Below are 16,220 nucleotides of genomic sequence, written 5' to 3'. Positions count from 1 at the left end.
GTTAAAGATGCATACTGTAATTTGGACCAACCACTAAAAAATGCAAAGGTGTGTCACTTAAATGCTAATAAAGGAATTAAACAGCATACAAAAAGGATTTGTACAAAAATGTTCACAGGAGATGATCTGCATGTCCCCAGGAGGATGATAAGCCCACTCTGGGGCATCCACAGAGCAGAACGCCCTCAGCCGTACCGAGGAGCAAACACTGACACACACATGTTGGGAGAGACTCATCAACCTCGTGTCGAGGGAAGCAAGCTGGACAGAAAACAATACACGTGGGATGATTTCAGCCAAGATGAACCTATGCTGAAAAAACCACAACGGTGGTTGCCTCGGGGGAAGGACAAAATTGCCTAGGAAGGAACAGGAAGGGGTTTTCTGGGGGTGATGGAAATATCCTATTCTTAAAGGGGTGAAGGTTATATGGGCATGTTTATTTGCCAAAAATGTAAGGTTGAGATTTGTGCCTTTCAATGTGCGTACTTCTTACCCCCCCACACACACAAAGGACTAAAAGAATAATAAAGTGAGGTGGGAATGGGATAGAGTGTGGAAGAAACAAAAATGGCAGATGATTAGTAGTTGTTGAAGCTGGGTGACAAGCCTACTGTGCTGTTTTGTTTATTTTGTATATTGTTTAAATTGTTCTGTAATAAAACACTTGTATAAGAAGACAAACTTGACATATAGTGTTCGCTGGTAAGATGTCAGTTACCTTTTGGGAGGAAGGAGGGAGAAAGGAATTGTCGGGGCCTGAGTGAAGCTGGTGCTAGTTCTTTGTCACACAAGTGTGTTCACTTCGTAATAATTCTTTGAGGTTTACATGGATGACTTCTGCGTATATTTCTATACGCATGTTATACATCAATAAACATTTTAAATCCGGCATATTTGCAAAAAGATCCTAACTCAATATCTCAGAATAACAGCAGTGTTTTGTTTTAAAGTGGAACACGTTCACTCATGATATCATCAGATGGATTTTAATACTCCCAAGTATCTAGTAATGCCCTCACCCTGGAGTGGCCCCCCTGAGTCTTTCCATTTTTGCCTCAATTTAGCAAGTGACATGGCTTTGAGTTTTTATGATGGGTATGGGCCCTTAAGGTGGGTGGGTTCCAAGGGGAGGATCTCTGCAGTGACCATGATCACGAGGGCCAGAGGGAGGATCATGGCATGCTGGATGGATGGAGGGGATGGTAGGACAGATGGCCTTGAAAAGGCAAATTCCAGGATCCCATGCACCCGGGATTTCCATTTTAGATATTAAATTTACATTTCAAATACTGGTCAGGGAGCTTTCACCAGGGCTGCAAGCATCCTCAGCAATAGCCAGGCTGGTAAGCCCCACTCCTAAACGAGTACTGGCCTCATAGGATGCAGCCCAACCACACATCACATACTCTGGGGGATGGGCAAGGCATGGAGAGTTGGCATCATATAGAGAAGAGGCGGGGTTGAAGGTGGGATGTAGAAGCAGAGGGGAGTGGGCCAGGGGTGGAGGGACAGGTGGGAGTTGGGTCCCTTAGTTTTGCATGCTGAGTGCTTTTGTCTCTTAACCATTCCCGGCTGGGAGCTTGAAGGACTGCAGAACTACAACTCCCAAGACGCTCTGGGCACGGGGCAGTGCCTAGCCCTGGGGTGAGGAACAGTGCGGTGAAGGCTTGCCTGAGGGCCAAACAGACATTGATTCAGGACTCTGGTCCTGCTCCAGCTCAAACTGGACTGAGTCCCGGAGGGATGTGACTGTATGAGAGGGACCAGGGAGTTAGGGTGTGGCAGCTGCATGGGCAGACGCCAGCCTGCAACGTGCAACTGCTTTTGTCCAAAATTGAAGCTGGACTCACGCCTCTTCCCCACCGCCTCCCTCCTTTGCTTGATTCCTCCTCCCCTCTGTGTGCCTGTGGGTCTTTCTACAACCTCCTACCTAGTCCAGGGCCAGGTGCTTCTCTAAACTGCTTATGGGAACTGGTTTGACATCCCAGAAACTTTCCAGTTTGCCTGCTGCCCTCTGCCTTCTCCAGCCAAAGTGCCATCATTTCATCAGCTTTTGGGAGACATTAGCCCTTGTGGCCCCTCTTGCAAGCAGAACTTAAGAGTTTGCAGGGTGGTAACATTGGCTGTTGCTTGCCTTTTTTGCAGATGTGGAAGTTGAGGCATCTGTGATGTTAATCATTGTTTTTCCCAGGATCCGCTAAGAGCAGAGGAGAACAAATCAATTCCCAGGCAAGTATCTAGTAGACCGTTTTCACCAACCCATTCCAGTGCAGAGGCCTCCGAAACAGCATCCTTAAGATGAGAATAGCTTAAGTATTTTGCTCTTTAGATTGATAACCTAATCTCAGCTCAGGCCTGAGTGGCCAGTCTCTCAGGGACAGGGGTGGCGACTCTGATCCCCCAGGAAGAGACAGTGGTCCAGTTTTGGGAAAGGGATGTTCATGGTAGACAGCACCTGGGCAGCATTTGAAACCCGTCAGCTTTAACATCTCTGCTTTCGATTCCAGCAAGGTTCCCAGATAAACACGCCTAGGGATAGTCAGATGTACCGTATTCTTTAAAAATTGATTACAGCAGTGAAAAGAACAGAACATAAAATATCCTGCTCATTTGCAAAAGTTAAAATGCAAGCAAGACTATCTTGTTAATTTTTTTCTGCTCATTCTCGTGGCTGTACTGTACGCTTGAATACAGAAACAAAAAACTTGAATTGCCATATTCTCTGTTCCTGAGATTGGTAAATTAACTTAAAAGTCTTATTGAAACCTGTGGAGGAATGATTAGCAGTTTTCCTGATTTATGTCATCCTTAAAATTCTGGGCGTTGATCTATATGAAAACAAGTCCTTGTTTATATTACACATCACAATAGGTTACATTTCCAATTCCTTAATGTGGAATATTATCAAAACAACTGGAAAACCTGATCATGGAAACTAGACCCTTTCACTTTGTCAAGAATTTGCCTCTTTATGAATTAATGACACATGAATTCTTTAACATTTTTGAAAAGAAAGGATGAGAAACACTGCAGTGTCTCTGAATGTGGCAAGACGGGGAATTCTCGTTAGACCACATCCTCGGGTTCTTCACTCATGTTCAACAGGCCCGGGTGATAGTCCATGTTGTCAGGTGCAGCGCAGCTCCCCAGCCCCCAGTGTTCCATCCTACTCTGGCCTGTGACCTCTTCAGGGGGTTCTGATGACACTCGTCCACAAGTGTTGGAAAGAGACATTGTAACATGAGGATAGTCCTCATCTTGAAACAAGGATTAATTGAGAGGAAAGTCTCTGGTTCTGTGTGCTCCGATGCACTGCTGTTGGGGTGTGGCTTCAGTGACCACTGTACTCCCAGCAGTCCCCACAATGGCTGCCTCAGACATTTGATCACCTCGTGCAACCACAGCAGCTGTTGACAGAGCTGGGCGTTCGTCGTGGTGAAGTGTCTTCCATCAGATTTTGTGGCTCTGACCCTCCTCTACTCACCCCCTTCCCATTCCTAACTGCTGCATTGATTACTTTGTAGTTGTTTCCTAGGAGCCACTGTGTGTAACTGGATTTCACAGTGTCTTTAGGGACCCACCCTCACTACACGAGTCACTGTACAACAGCCACTTATCCTGGTGTAGCCCATGTTCGTCCTCTAAAGTGGAGCTGTGAAGAACCCTGCTTACTCGGAACTCCTCTCATTCTCATGCTGCTGGGGCTGCTTATGAAGCTGGGCATCTCGTCTTTGGTCTCATCACATTATTCTTTTCATCGATTATTCTGAAGTCGGATACGACTTTGTTAATAATGTGACAATGGCTGTCACAGGCACTTCTATGTATCTTCCCCAATAGCTCTGTGAAGTAGCCCTGTGATCCCCATTTTACAAGGGGGACACTGAGGCTCAGAGAGGTCGAGTAGCTTCCTTCACACAGTTCTTGGTGTATTTTGAGTCTCCACCTGGTACTCCGCCTCTCAGGTGTGTGTACTTAGCTGGTGTTTCACTTGTCCCTCTCTGCCAGCCGCCCCAAAGGCACACGGCCCATGCTGAGTCCATTGTCTGATTGTTGGCAGTCACCCTGCACAAACAGGCCCTGGGTGGGGAGTGGACTAGCAGGGCGTGGTTGTCCGGCCTACCCTGGGCAGAGTCTAGGTTTATTGCAAGAACTGGAGTAGTGGAAGATACTGACCGTCACTCACCTGCAAGGTTTCTTATGTAGAAATACTCCACTGACTTTTTGCAGGTGTTATGTCTTTTTGTCTTCATTGTTCCTGTGGGCTTTCTCCTACAGTTCGTGCTGTGCAGTAACATAGAGTACAGAGACTGGTGAACATAATACTGTTGCCCTGAACCAAACGGTCACGTCACTCATTTTTCCAATTATGAAAGAATTACATACTTTGTAAAAAAACTCAAATTACACAGATCTATGTAAAGTGAAACCTTCCCCTTCCATCCCCTTCCCTGCAAACTCACTCCCCTACTCAGAAGGAACTATTGTTAAGAGGTTGCAGCTTATTCTTCTGGACATTTCCAATGAATTTATAAATACACATAAAGTTTTTTTTTAACATAAATTACATAATTACATCGTTCTGCAACTTGCTTTTTCCAAAACCATATATCATAGACATTTCTCCTTATCAGTGCACGTCACTCTAACTTAGCTTTTTAGAAGTTTTAGAGCTACTCCAAAGAAGAGGAATACCATGATCTGTTTATTTCTTCTTTGATAAAGATGGGGTTATTTCCGGTTTCACTATTATACATAATGCTGCAGTAAGATCCTTGTATGGAATTTATTACACTGCTATTCAACTGCTCAATTTGCTTTGTTCCCTTTTAGTCAGAGATTATGATATATTTGTAACAATTTTATGGGAATTATGTTATAGGGAAATTAATTTTATCTCTGAATCAAGACATTTATGGAGAAACGGGATTTCAAGGTCATCCATCTCAGTATTCTGGAGAAAAATCATGAAACTTAGAAGGTATTATGCTTGCTGCATCACATTCTAACAAGTCAAGTTAACAATTTAAAGTTGAATGTTTGGGCTGGCCCGGTGGCGCAAGCAGTTATTTGCATGTGCTCCGCTGCGGCGGCCCGCGGTTTGTGGGTTCGGATCCCGGGCACTCACGGACGCACAGCTTGTCAAGCCATGTTGTGGCGGCGTCCCATATAAAGTGGAGGAAGATGGGCATGGATGTTAGCCCACGGCCAGTCTTCCTCAACAAAAAGAGGAGGATTGTCATATGTTAGCTCAGGGCCGATCTTCCTCACAAAACAAAAATAAAAAACAAAATAAATAAAGTTGAATGTTTGTATAGCTTCTACAATCTTTGTTCAGAAGAAGGATGACTTTTTCTTCTCTTGAAAACTTCTGACTCCAGGGGCTCTGAGTTTGGCTTCACAGAAGATAAGATGTTGGTGTTGTATCTGTTTCTCTTAAGCTGTAGGCTGCATCATCTAAAGATCATAGAATTGAACATGGTCCAATCGATACATACGATTTGGGTCAAAAATTCAAAGTAATGAACCCAAGATAGGAATCTATAACTTTGGTTCTTAATGAAGAATTTCCTTTGATATCCTCAAGTCTCTGTGATTACTAGTAAAAACTCACCTATTGATGAAGAGATATGGTTCTGCTGACAATGTCTGGCTTGAACATCCATAGTTAAGGCTGCCACATCCCTAGGTAGATTAAACTTGACCTCTCTACGACCTCTGCCCTTGTTCTTTGACATGGGAAAAATAAGAATTTAAAAAAACTGTTGTTACTAACACTGAATGTTAGAAATGCTCATTAAAGAGTGAGTTTGATTTGGTAAACCAAAGGGAGTACATGCAGAACAAAGTCTTTAATATCTATGAAATTTCAAAAAGTTCTAATTTTTTTAAATGTAACTCTATTTTTGCAACAATGCAAAATGTATATACGAATGAAACATCCCTCTGTCCATTTCTTAAGTTGTTTTCATTGATTTGATGGATTTATCCTCTAATCAAGATTCCAAGTGTGAAAGATCATCTTGGTCTTTCAAAGAAAAGAATCCATTGATATTTGATTTTCTTTTGGCTCGGCATCCTACAGGTTTGAAGAATAAATGATCATGTAATGATACAATGATTCTGAAATCTAATTGTTAATTAGAGGGGTGTAAGGGATGATTGATTTTGGTTCATCCCTGTGGTCAGGGGTATTGTACACATGGACGTGTAAACACGATTCAGGAAGCTGCTTCAGCCCCGTGACATCCCTGAGAACCACAGTGCAGGAGGATCTAGGGGCACAGCCCTTTGCCTCGATCTCCTAGGTTACATGTAGATCCAGGGGTCTTGACACTGGCTTCAGAGCAGCTAACTTTTGTCTATTTCTCCCCTTCCTTCTCTCCAGCTTATCTCAAACAGTCCTGACTATCATGTTTTAAAGTAAGACCAATTATAGTTATTTACATGAGCTTCTTGTTCATTATTGCAGAGTAATAATCAGGGATACCATTAAATATCATTTAATCTACCGAATTAAATTTGTTGTACCTTTTAATAGATTAGAACACTAAAGTTAGTTCAGAGTTTAATATAGACCAAGTGTGTTAATCTGCTTACAACTGCCATGTGCCTCACTCCTCTTAGAAGTGTATCTTGGGCCCATTACAAGATTTTAATGACTCAAGTCATCATAAATTAAGATAATGCACTGTCTTTTTGATGACTGGGAGGTCCATGGGTCCGTTTTGGAAATTTGCCCATCTGTCTTTGTTCCCCATGGGAAGTTTCTGGTCACTAGGTCTCCAGGTGCCTTGCATAAGCCCTAGGTCTGTAATAGCTTGGTGCCTCTCCTTCTACTTGGGGTAGAAATAAAAGAGGTCAGAGAGACTTATTAAACTTTTGGTTGCATGAAGTCTTCTATGAAGACCATCCATGCATATTGTTCTGGATAGCCTCTATTCCTAAGACTACTAGTTATTTTAAGGGCTTGTCAGGAACTGTGAAAGGTCTGATGTTTTACCTTACCTGCAAGCTAATAAGTTAGCCTACAATGGTCTTACAGATGCTGGCAAAAGTCACGAGTCCCATGCGTCAGTGACACAGAACTTAATGACACAAGAATAGCAGTGGCCAGAGTATCAACATTTGCACCGGTTCACTAAACCACACTTCCTACAGGGTGATACACAGTGGGCCAGGTGACATGCAAAGGGTTGCAAGATCTCAGAGCCTAATGAATTCAAATCTTTAATAACAGGCAGGATGTTTGCTAACATTTGCCCTGGGGGGAGGTGTTATTTTTATTATACTGGGCAGTAAGCATGCCTGTCTTTTGCTCCAGAGGAGGCCACTATTTCTATCTTCCAAGTCTGATAGCTCTACACACATCATTGAAAAGATAGCCTGCTTTTACTGACTTTCAAAGATAAGCTTGAATGAGATTTGATCATCATTCAGTTCTTCTGTTTCCTTTATTGAGATTGTGTGAATATGCTCTTTTCTCTGTAAAGTTCACTAACTTTATTCATACATAAGAGATGCTTTTCTTTTTATTAATTAAGTTGAAATTTTCTTATTAGAGAAAATGATGAAACTATTATGGGTTGGATGTGAAAGTATGTTTTTCCAGTAAAAATGTGAAAGTAGATCGGTGCTCACAGAACTTTGCCACAAGGAGCTGATAGCAACTTAAATGATTTTAATTTGAATACTGTTTTGTACAACTTTCTTCCATCTTACATCATCTTCTCTGCTTCCTGTAATTCCCATGTGGGAATGGGGCAGATTCAGAGATTCACTGAACTCATATACAGTATTCAAATGGTTTTGTCTGTTGTGTTTTTTTAATTGAGATAAAGTTGACATACAACATTAAATTAATTTCAGCGGTACGACATAATGATTCAATGTTTGTATATATGTTTAAATGATCACCACAATAAGTCCAGTTAACATCCGTCCCCATATAGAGTTACAAATTTTTTATCTTGTGATGAGGACATGGCATATTTCAAGGTGCAGAAGAATCAACGATGATGTCATACTTTTCCATATACAGCTTGATGAATTTGGACATAAGCATACACCCTTGAGACTGTCACCACCATCAAGGCCACCAACATATCCATCATCTCCCAAAGTTTTCTCTCACCTCCTTTATTACTATTATTCTGTTGTAAGAACTCTTAATATCTACTCTATTAGCAAATGTAACGCATGCAATACAGTCTTGTTAGCTGTAGGCACTATGTCATATCCTAGATTTCCAGATAACTGAAACTTTGTTTCTTTGAATATCAGCTCCCCATTTCTCCATCTCCCCAGCCCCTGGCAACCACCATTCTAACCTCTGCTTGTGTGAGTTTGACTATTTTAGATTCCACATATAAGCGAGTATTTGTCTTCCTCTGTCTGCCTTATTTCACTTAGTACAATGTCTTCTAGGTGCATTCATGTTGTCAAAAATAGCAGCAATTCCTTCTTTTTTCAATGTTGACGAATATTCCATTTCTTTATCCATTCATCCATCAGTGACGTTTAGGTTACTTCCATATCTTTGCTATTGTGAATTTGCTGCAATGAACATTAGAGGGCAGGTATCTTTTTGAAACCCTGATTTCGATCCCTGTGGGTGTCTACCAGAAGTGGGATTGCTGGATCATAGGCTAGTTTTCATTTTTGGAGGAAATTCCATACTGTTTTCCATAATGGCTGTATTGGTTTACATTCCCACGAGGTTTCCTTTTCTCCACATCCTCACCAACATTTGTCATCTTTAGTTTTTTTGATAATCACCATCATAACAGGTGTGAAATGATAGCTCATTGTGCTGTTGATTTGCATTCCCTGATTTGTGATGCTGAACACGTTTTCATACACCTGCTGGCCACCTGTATGTCTTCATTGGAAAAATTTTACTCTGGTCCCTTGACCATTTTTTAAATTGATTTGTCTTTTTGTTTTTGAGCCAAACAAAAAAAGAAAACAAAATTTCCAGGCATTATGGGTGCTTCCCAGTTGATGCAGATGGCTTTGTATTTACAATGGTACAAAAAGATCATGTTTCATGCTTTTTCTTCAGCTTGTCATAAGATCAGCAGTAGCTGTGGTATGGCAGATAATCGGGACCTTCTGGGTTTGAAGGTTTACAAAATAAATGAGTGGTAAGGAATTTTTTATTTTTCCAAGGAAATTATTGTGATCATAGTCCATGGAATCCAGGAATGATAGTTGTAGGAGGAAATTAAGTTGAGAATCGTTGATCTGGCATTACTACTGATCTTGAGGGACAGGTATCTACTGTATGAATGTATGAATAAAAATATTAAAGATCAGGAATTTGTGGTGGGTGAATATGTTTTCTGAATTATTTACTTTTGAACATAACCATTTGGATTATGTGAACATCTGGGTTATGGGAGTAAATTGCTAACAGATGGTGGTTTATAAAGTCACTATTGATTTAATCTCTATGAACACCAAGTTGTCAATGGATTAAGCAAATGAGTAGACAGAAAAGACAGAAATGGTAAGATTTGGGATTTAGTAAAGGACTGGGGACCGACTGTCCTGAGATGGAGTGCCAAGACTTGTGCGGTTGAGAGTGACAAGGAAAAGAAGAGAATAGAATTACACTCAAACAAGGAGGGCATGTTAACAGGATGGAGGGGGAAATGATCTGAAGGATCCTTGAGTTTGACCTTGAACTTTCTGTTCTTGATGCAAATCTGCCTGATGACATCTCAGGACACAGGTCAGATCAATCCCCAGAGGATAGAGGGAGGGTGGAAGTACAAAACAGCCAAGATAATTGTCCTAAAAAGGCAGGCCTCCTTTATCATTTGACCCAGTTTCATGATTTGTATTTATAGAGTAAGAGGAAAAGAAGGATGATAAGTCACGTCTTCACAGAAGAAGCAGCTTGACTGTGGGAAACAGTCCAAACCAAAGCCAGGTTTAAGCATTTCCATTCTTTTGAGGATGTCCAGTGACATATTCAAGAGGCCAGTTACTAGAATCCCATCCCATCCTGGCAATGAATGGTCTCTGAGAGGACAATTTGGACCAGCCCCACCAGATCTGCTGGCCCGAGAAACCGCAAGGACTCCAGGCCTGCAGCATCGCAGGACAACACTTAAGTCCTTTCAGTCATGCCAAAACGTTGTAAAAATTTGCACCTAGTCACACAGGTGAATCCCTGCCAGGTGTGCTCGCAGGTGGTCTGCATTCCAGGTCCCACGCCCACTCCTGCTGGACTTCAGATTTGGCAGAGATGATTCCAGGAACTGATCTGTGCATTCCACAACTCCACTGTGGAGGTATCAGGAAGGAGGAAAGGGCAGTGAAGAGCACAGGAGCGAGACTGGTGATAGCACTGATGGCGGACACACTTGTTAGCAAGACAGAGAAAATGAGGGTCTAAGAAGGCCGTCCTGACAGCGGATGAAATGGAACAGGCTCCTCAGTGAGGTCTCTTGGCAGCGTCCCTAATGTTTCCTTGCTTTGAGCTCTTGAAACTTTAAAATATATTGATACTTTTCTTTTATTAAACTGTGTTTCGAGACATATAAAATGTAGACAACAGTTTCTTTCTGAGGTGAGAGGTTGAGTTTCAGGTAAGGAGAAAAAGATCTTCCTTTTTCATGCCGTTCTCTCATTTTCCTTTACTATGTATATTATTTATTTGTACTTTAAAGTTAGCAGCGAATTATCAACGTCACGGGGTGATTCAGTTTTTCTCCTCTCAGTCACAGTAAAACTTACTAAAAGTGGATTATTCTTTTTGTATAATATTCCAATAGATTCCAAAATATTATTTCAAATGCACTTTTATGTTGATGTTCTCAAATTAGATATTTACTTCAAGGTCTCAATTTTTCTGTTCTCTGTTGCATGCTAATTCAGAGTTGCATCTAAGGAAATACCAGATTTCCCTCAATTTTTTAGATCCATATGTGTTGGAAATTTGATTCATGGAGATGAATATGGCAGTTGGGGGATCGTGCTATTATCAAAAGAGATCTTTTCAGCATCAGTAATGCTGAAAGAACCCACTGCTTGTTGGGATTTAATTGTCTATTTGAGGGATCAAGCTTTCACTGTTGGCACTTCTCTTTCTCTTTGGAGGGAAAGTACGGCCTTCCCAGTCTTTCTGTTACCAAATCACTTTCCTGGGTGACTGTGCCATGTCAGGAAGGGCTTGGGATGCCGGGAATCAGGATTCATCTTCAGCTTCTGGTTGTCCTGAGAAGGTTTCCCCGGCAGAGTGCAGCCTGTGTGTCTGGATGACACATGCAGCCATCAGAAATGAGGGGACAATTCACAAGTGCGAAGCGATTCATCTGGTCCTTGTCTTACAGGGTGTTCCCAAGTGATGAGGTTCAAAATGCCACTTGGTATCCCTTTGAAAGCTTCTGGTCATGATGTGGGTTCTCGGTGCGAGCTCAGAGCAGTGTCTTCACCACCAGATAGGAAGCACTTCAGTATTTTATTTGGTAAGGCTGTGTTCATGCACGTCCATGGACCACCAGTTCAGTGGCATTCCCTGCTGGAGACACCCACACCCCTGTCATGCTTCATCTTTCAAAGCTTCAAACAGTGTTCACACCCCAGCAGGTGGTGGTAATGTAACCACAGCACAGGACTGGGGACAAGAACACAACCACCCAGGGGCGACACAGTTTAAGGGCTCGGGCCCAATTGCCCCATTTGGACGAGTTGGTAACACCAACACTTCGTGTGTAAACTGGAGGATTGTCCAAAGCCATGGACCTCAGAATGACCCGGGCTCAGAAGTCACCTTGGACAGCAAGGGACAGTGTGAGGTCACTCACTGGCCAGGATTATGGTCGCTTATACTGACAAAGTAGAGCTCACCGGGGATCCATCAGGACAAGCGAGGGAGGAGGCTTGGGGCCTTCTGGGGAATGTCTGCCCTAAAGGGAATTGCATAAGGAAGGCAGGGGTGCTGAAAATCCTAGTTGACAGGGAGCAGTCATGTTTATGGAACGAGGCCCAACAGTAGCCTTAAAAGCTGCTTCACAAATCTTTCCGCCTGGATACAAAACAAGCAGGAAAAGGAATTCAGTGTCTTGGACAAGGATCACAGCAGGATTCAAATCCAGGTCAGGGGTGAACACGGAGCCCCTAGAGGGGCCTCAGGCGCTAGGTCCTGCCTGCATTTAGTACATTTGTTAATGAGCTTCCTTGGGCCTTGTCGTCTCCACGTACAAGTTTTGATCTTTTTACATTGTTTTCACCACTTAGAGCTGATGTTATTCCAGAAATTGAGCTAGAAAACTACACGTTCCTAAAATTTAGTCAAAAGAAATCTCAACAAGAGAAATAGAAAACGTTCCCTGTTCCTCAAGAATGTAGAAAGGCAGCCCCTGCCTGTGGCATGACATGGTCCTGGGTAGTTCTGTTTTAAAGACACCCACATTTCAGTGGTTGTAGCTCTGCCTGTGAAAGTACCTTCAACCTTAAAATCCCAAGAGAACAGGCGGGGGGCCATGTCTGCCCCTGGAGGAGCTGAATGATACTGAAATGAACTAGTCTTCGGAATTAGGGGGACTTGGGTGTGTTCCCACTAGCCAGCGAAGGGCTGGACATTCTCCCTTCTCCCACATACAATATGCTGATTACCCAGGAGAGTTCGTGATTCAAGGAGAAATGTGAGATTCAGTGTCTCACTTACATGCCTACAGAAAGCGAGAGAACCACACCACAACTCTCAGACTGTAAAGAGTACAGGACTTTAATATAATATTCAAATATGGCATTTATTGTTTACAACAAATAACTACTGTCCCTCCGCATTGTGTGAATAGGTGCTGGTGTAGAGACATCAGGGAGCTGGGGTGAGGTCGTCCCCTCTCTCTTGGGTTTAAGGGGACCTCAGAGATCATCTTACAATGTTCCGCTTCCCGTCAGAAGGGAGGAGCTGGTCCAGTGCATCCCAAGCCTCCCAGCTGTGTCCCCGCTGCTGAGGATGGGGCTGTGATCGGCCACTAGTACGGGGGTTGGTGTTGGGGCCTGGGGACTGAGTAGAAGAGTTGGGTTATCCTAGGGGGCCTCCCTCAGACTCATGGCCCCCTACCCTGTCCCCACTGCACTGAGTGCTCCAGGCTCTGTGCTCAGTGCTGTCATCCACCAGTACCCCATTTGTCCCTGCCACGCAAGAGATCATTTAGTATCACCTATTTCACAGAGGAGGAAACGGAGTCTCAGGAAGCAAAAGAGAGTCACCCCAGTCACAGGACTGCTCAGTAGTGGAGCTGGGATCCCAGTGCCAGTTGTCCGATTCCCCAAGGGCACGTTTATTCCGAAGTTTTACTGAACCAATAGGAGTCAGTCACCACAGCACAGACACTCACTCACCCCTGAACTTGTTGATGGCGGGTTCTTCATATCCTTGAGCATTCTGCTGGCCAACTAGGTCTGGGTGTCCAGCTGGCAGGACAGGTTGTAGCTCCAGGACAGAGAGGCACCTGTGAGCCTAACAGGAGCCACACCTCAGCTGTCCCCCCACTGACTGCCCAGCAGCTGGAGTCTGGGTGTCCCAGAGGTCGACATGCAATAAGGCTTGGGGCTGAGTGGGGGGACACGGAGACAGGCTCTGTGGACTGGCCAACAGGGAGAGTCCACCCCTGCCCTCACCCAATTCCTGCCCAGCCTCACTTATCATTCTCGTTGAGCAGCTCCATGTCCTGGAACCAGGCCACAAATCGCTCCTCGGGCTCTAGATTGTAATTCTTTGTAGCCAACTGGAGCAGCAGGATCTCCCTCATGACTGGGTATTCCTGGGACCAGAGGGAATGAGATGCTGCAGATAGGGCCTGAGTAGGGGATGCTGCATGGACCTTGTGGGTGGTGAGGCGTTGGGCAGGGGACCAGTTCTGGGAACTGTCCTTCCCTCCAGTTCCATCCAGGCTCTACCTGTTCACAGAATGGGAATGATCAGCCCCTCCTCCAGGAAATTTTCCTTGATGCCATCATCCCTTCAACCCACCCGCCAGTTGGATGGGTCTCCCACTTCTCTGTTATCAAACTCTTCCACTCAATGTAAGATACAGGGGGTGGAGCCAGGGACTGTTATGTCCAGAGGGTCTCTGATTTCCTCCTCCTTCCCCTTCCCTGCAGGGGGTGCGGCAGCTCTTAACTTCAGTCCTCTTCTCAGGTTGATCTCATTCCCCTGCAAGGCAGACAGCAAAAGTCAATCACACAGAGCCCCCTAGCCTGACTAGACCCCTATCCCCACCCCTTCTCAAGTTGCACTACTGCCAGGTCTCCAGAGGGGACCAGGCATGCAGACAAAATAGTACTTGGACCTAGGCCTGGCTCTGGGTTCCAGAGAAGGAGGACATGAGGGAGAGGCTAATGTACCTGGCAGCACAACCCTCTCTGTTGACAGACTTGGAGGCTGAGGCCTCAGGCAGACGGGGCTGCTCAGCCACTTATGTGCTGCCTGACTTGGAGGGGCCAGAATCCTCTCTCCCTCTACGGGCAGCATGGGAGGGAGAGGCTGAGTCCAGCTCAGATCAAACCTCACGCAGCTGTGCCGTCAGGCAGCTCTGAGCTTCCCCAGCCTGGGGAGCTGGAATTGGTGTCTCAGGTGGAACCTCTGTTCACTCATCCATAATATGTGTCTGATGTCCCAACTCCGAGGGGCGGCTGTGAGGCTCTCAGGAGAGATGTGCCAAGTACTGAGAGATCAGAGCTCAGTTCGGGGGCTTCCGCAGCCCAAGCTCAGGAACCTGGTCCTCCCTGCCTCGTCCTCAGGTGCACCCACCTCGAGATTATCACCCATCAGCAGGTGCAGCATCAGCAGGTGACCAAGGAAAGTGCCAAGATAGGGGATGACACTCTGTGACATTGCAGTGTGGGTGGCATGAGCCCTTGGTCTCAAGTTGGTGCCCTGCAGACCCTCCCCTGAAAAGTCCTCACCCTCAGCCTCCTGGCCCACCCAAGGGTTCCCATGGGGAGCAGCCTAGGACCCTTAGCAGCCTCCCCTCAATTCCTCCTCCCTTCACACCCCAAGAACACCACATTCCTCCTCGTCACCTCCCAGGGCCGGCTTCTGGCAAATCACAGGGTATGCGGTCTCTGGCCCTCCCCACAACAACCCATCCTGCACCAGCCCTTCCAGGCCCTCCTCCTGGTCACTTCTACTGGGGGATTCAGGCACTGTGGCAGCAAGAGGAAGGGCCGTCCTCTCTTGATTTGAGGCCTGCATCTGAGATGGCAGAACCCCTCCCCCACAGGCACACTCACCTGCTGCTGCTGCTGCTTCTCCTGTACTCTATGGGGGGCTGATCTGCGGGGGGGCAAACGTGGAGGGCCCCTCCTGCCAGGGTCTAGGAGAGTGTCAGTACGGCCATAGCCCCCTCACCACATTTCTCTCCAGCACCACTGGCCTCTGACCCTGGACATCTGACTCCAGGCAACTGGTACCAATAGCACTCTATCCTCCAAGATGTTGTGATTCTAGAACAAGCCCAGCTCCAACTCTCTGGGTGTGAGCTTAGGCTTTGGGCCAGGCCACCCCGAGCCTGTATCCTCATCTGGAAGGTGTGAGAACTCCAGCTACCTCACAGGTTCTCCTGAGGACTCAGTGTCACATGACATTGTTCTCGCCCTCACCCTTCCAGGTGGAGCAGGCAGAATGCTCCCACATTCCTTTCTTCCCTCTTACCTCATCATCACCCTGTGTGGCCTGCAACTGAGGCTCAACTGGGGGAGGACTGGCCCCCAAGTTCACTCTCAGCTTTCATGATTCAGTTTGGACTGAGAGCCTGAGTTTCTTTCTGTCTGTTGGCCTGGGCAATCTCGTGCTTCTTTCCTCTATAGGCGTCCACATTGGGCAGCCCCAAAACACTGGTATTTGATTCCTCAGTTACAGAGATTAGACAGAGTGAGAGAGAGAGTGATGGAACATGAAATAGTGAGTAAGAGGAAGTGAGAGACTTTTTTAGTTATAATTTAGACAAGACATCCCATCACTTTGGCTGTTATTATGTTAAGAAACCAGTTACTAACTACTTAGTGGTTCCACTGGGATGGCTATACCATAGGTTGGGCTTACTGGGTACCACTGTGGAGATTGCCCACCTCATAGGCCAAGACGAGGCACTTTGGTGGCATTCTCCATTAAACAGGAAACAATTGAAAGGTTTTATGCCACAGGATGGCAGAATCTAAATTTCCATTAGTTTCAACCTCCTCATGATGCTGAC

The 16,220-nt window shown here is 45.2% G+C and overlaps 1 long non-coding RNA gene across 1 annotated transcript in view; it reads right to left on the bottom strand.

The window, feature by feature from the left end:
• The window catches only part of LOC131403673 (uncharacterized), a 114,497-nt gene extending 101,104 nt beyond the window's left edge, over positions 1-13,393 (bottom strand). Inside the window, exon 1 of the long non-coding RNA XR_009219470.1 lies at positions 13,366-13,393. This is a non-coding gene — a long non-coding RNA (uncharacterized LOC131403673). The remainder of the gene's footprint in view (positions 1-13,365) is intronic.
• Between the last annotated feature and the right edge of the window lie 2,827 nt (positions 13,394-16,220).

The sequence above is a fragment of the Diceros bicornis genome, unplaced genomic scaffold, assembly GCF_020826845.1.
Source record: "Diceros bicornis minor isolate mBicDic1 unplaced genomic scaffold, mDicBic1.mat.cur scaffold_77_ctg1, whole genome shotgun sequence".
Classification (NCBI taxonomy): domain Eukaryota; kingdom Metazoa; phylum Chordata; class Mammalia; order Perissodactyla; family Rhinocerotidae; genus Diceros; species Diceros bicornis.
The sequence above is the reverse complement of the archived record's forward strand: the minus strand, read 5'-3'. Positions and strand labels throughout refer to the sequence as shown.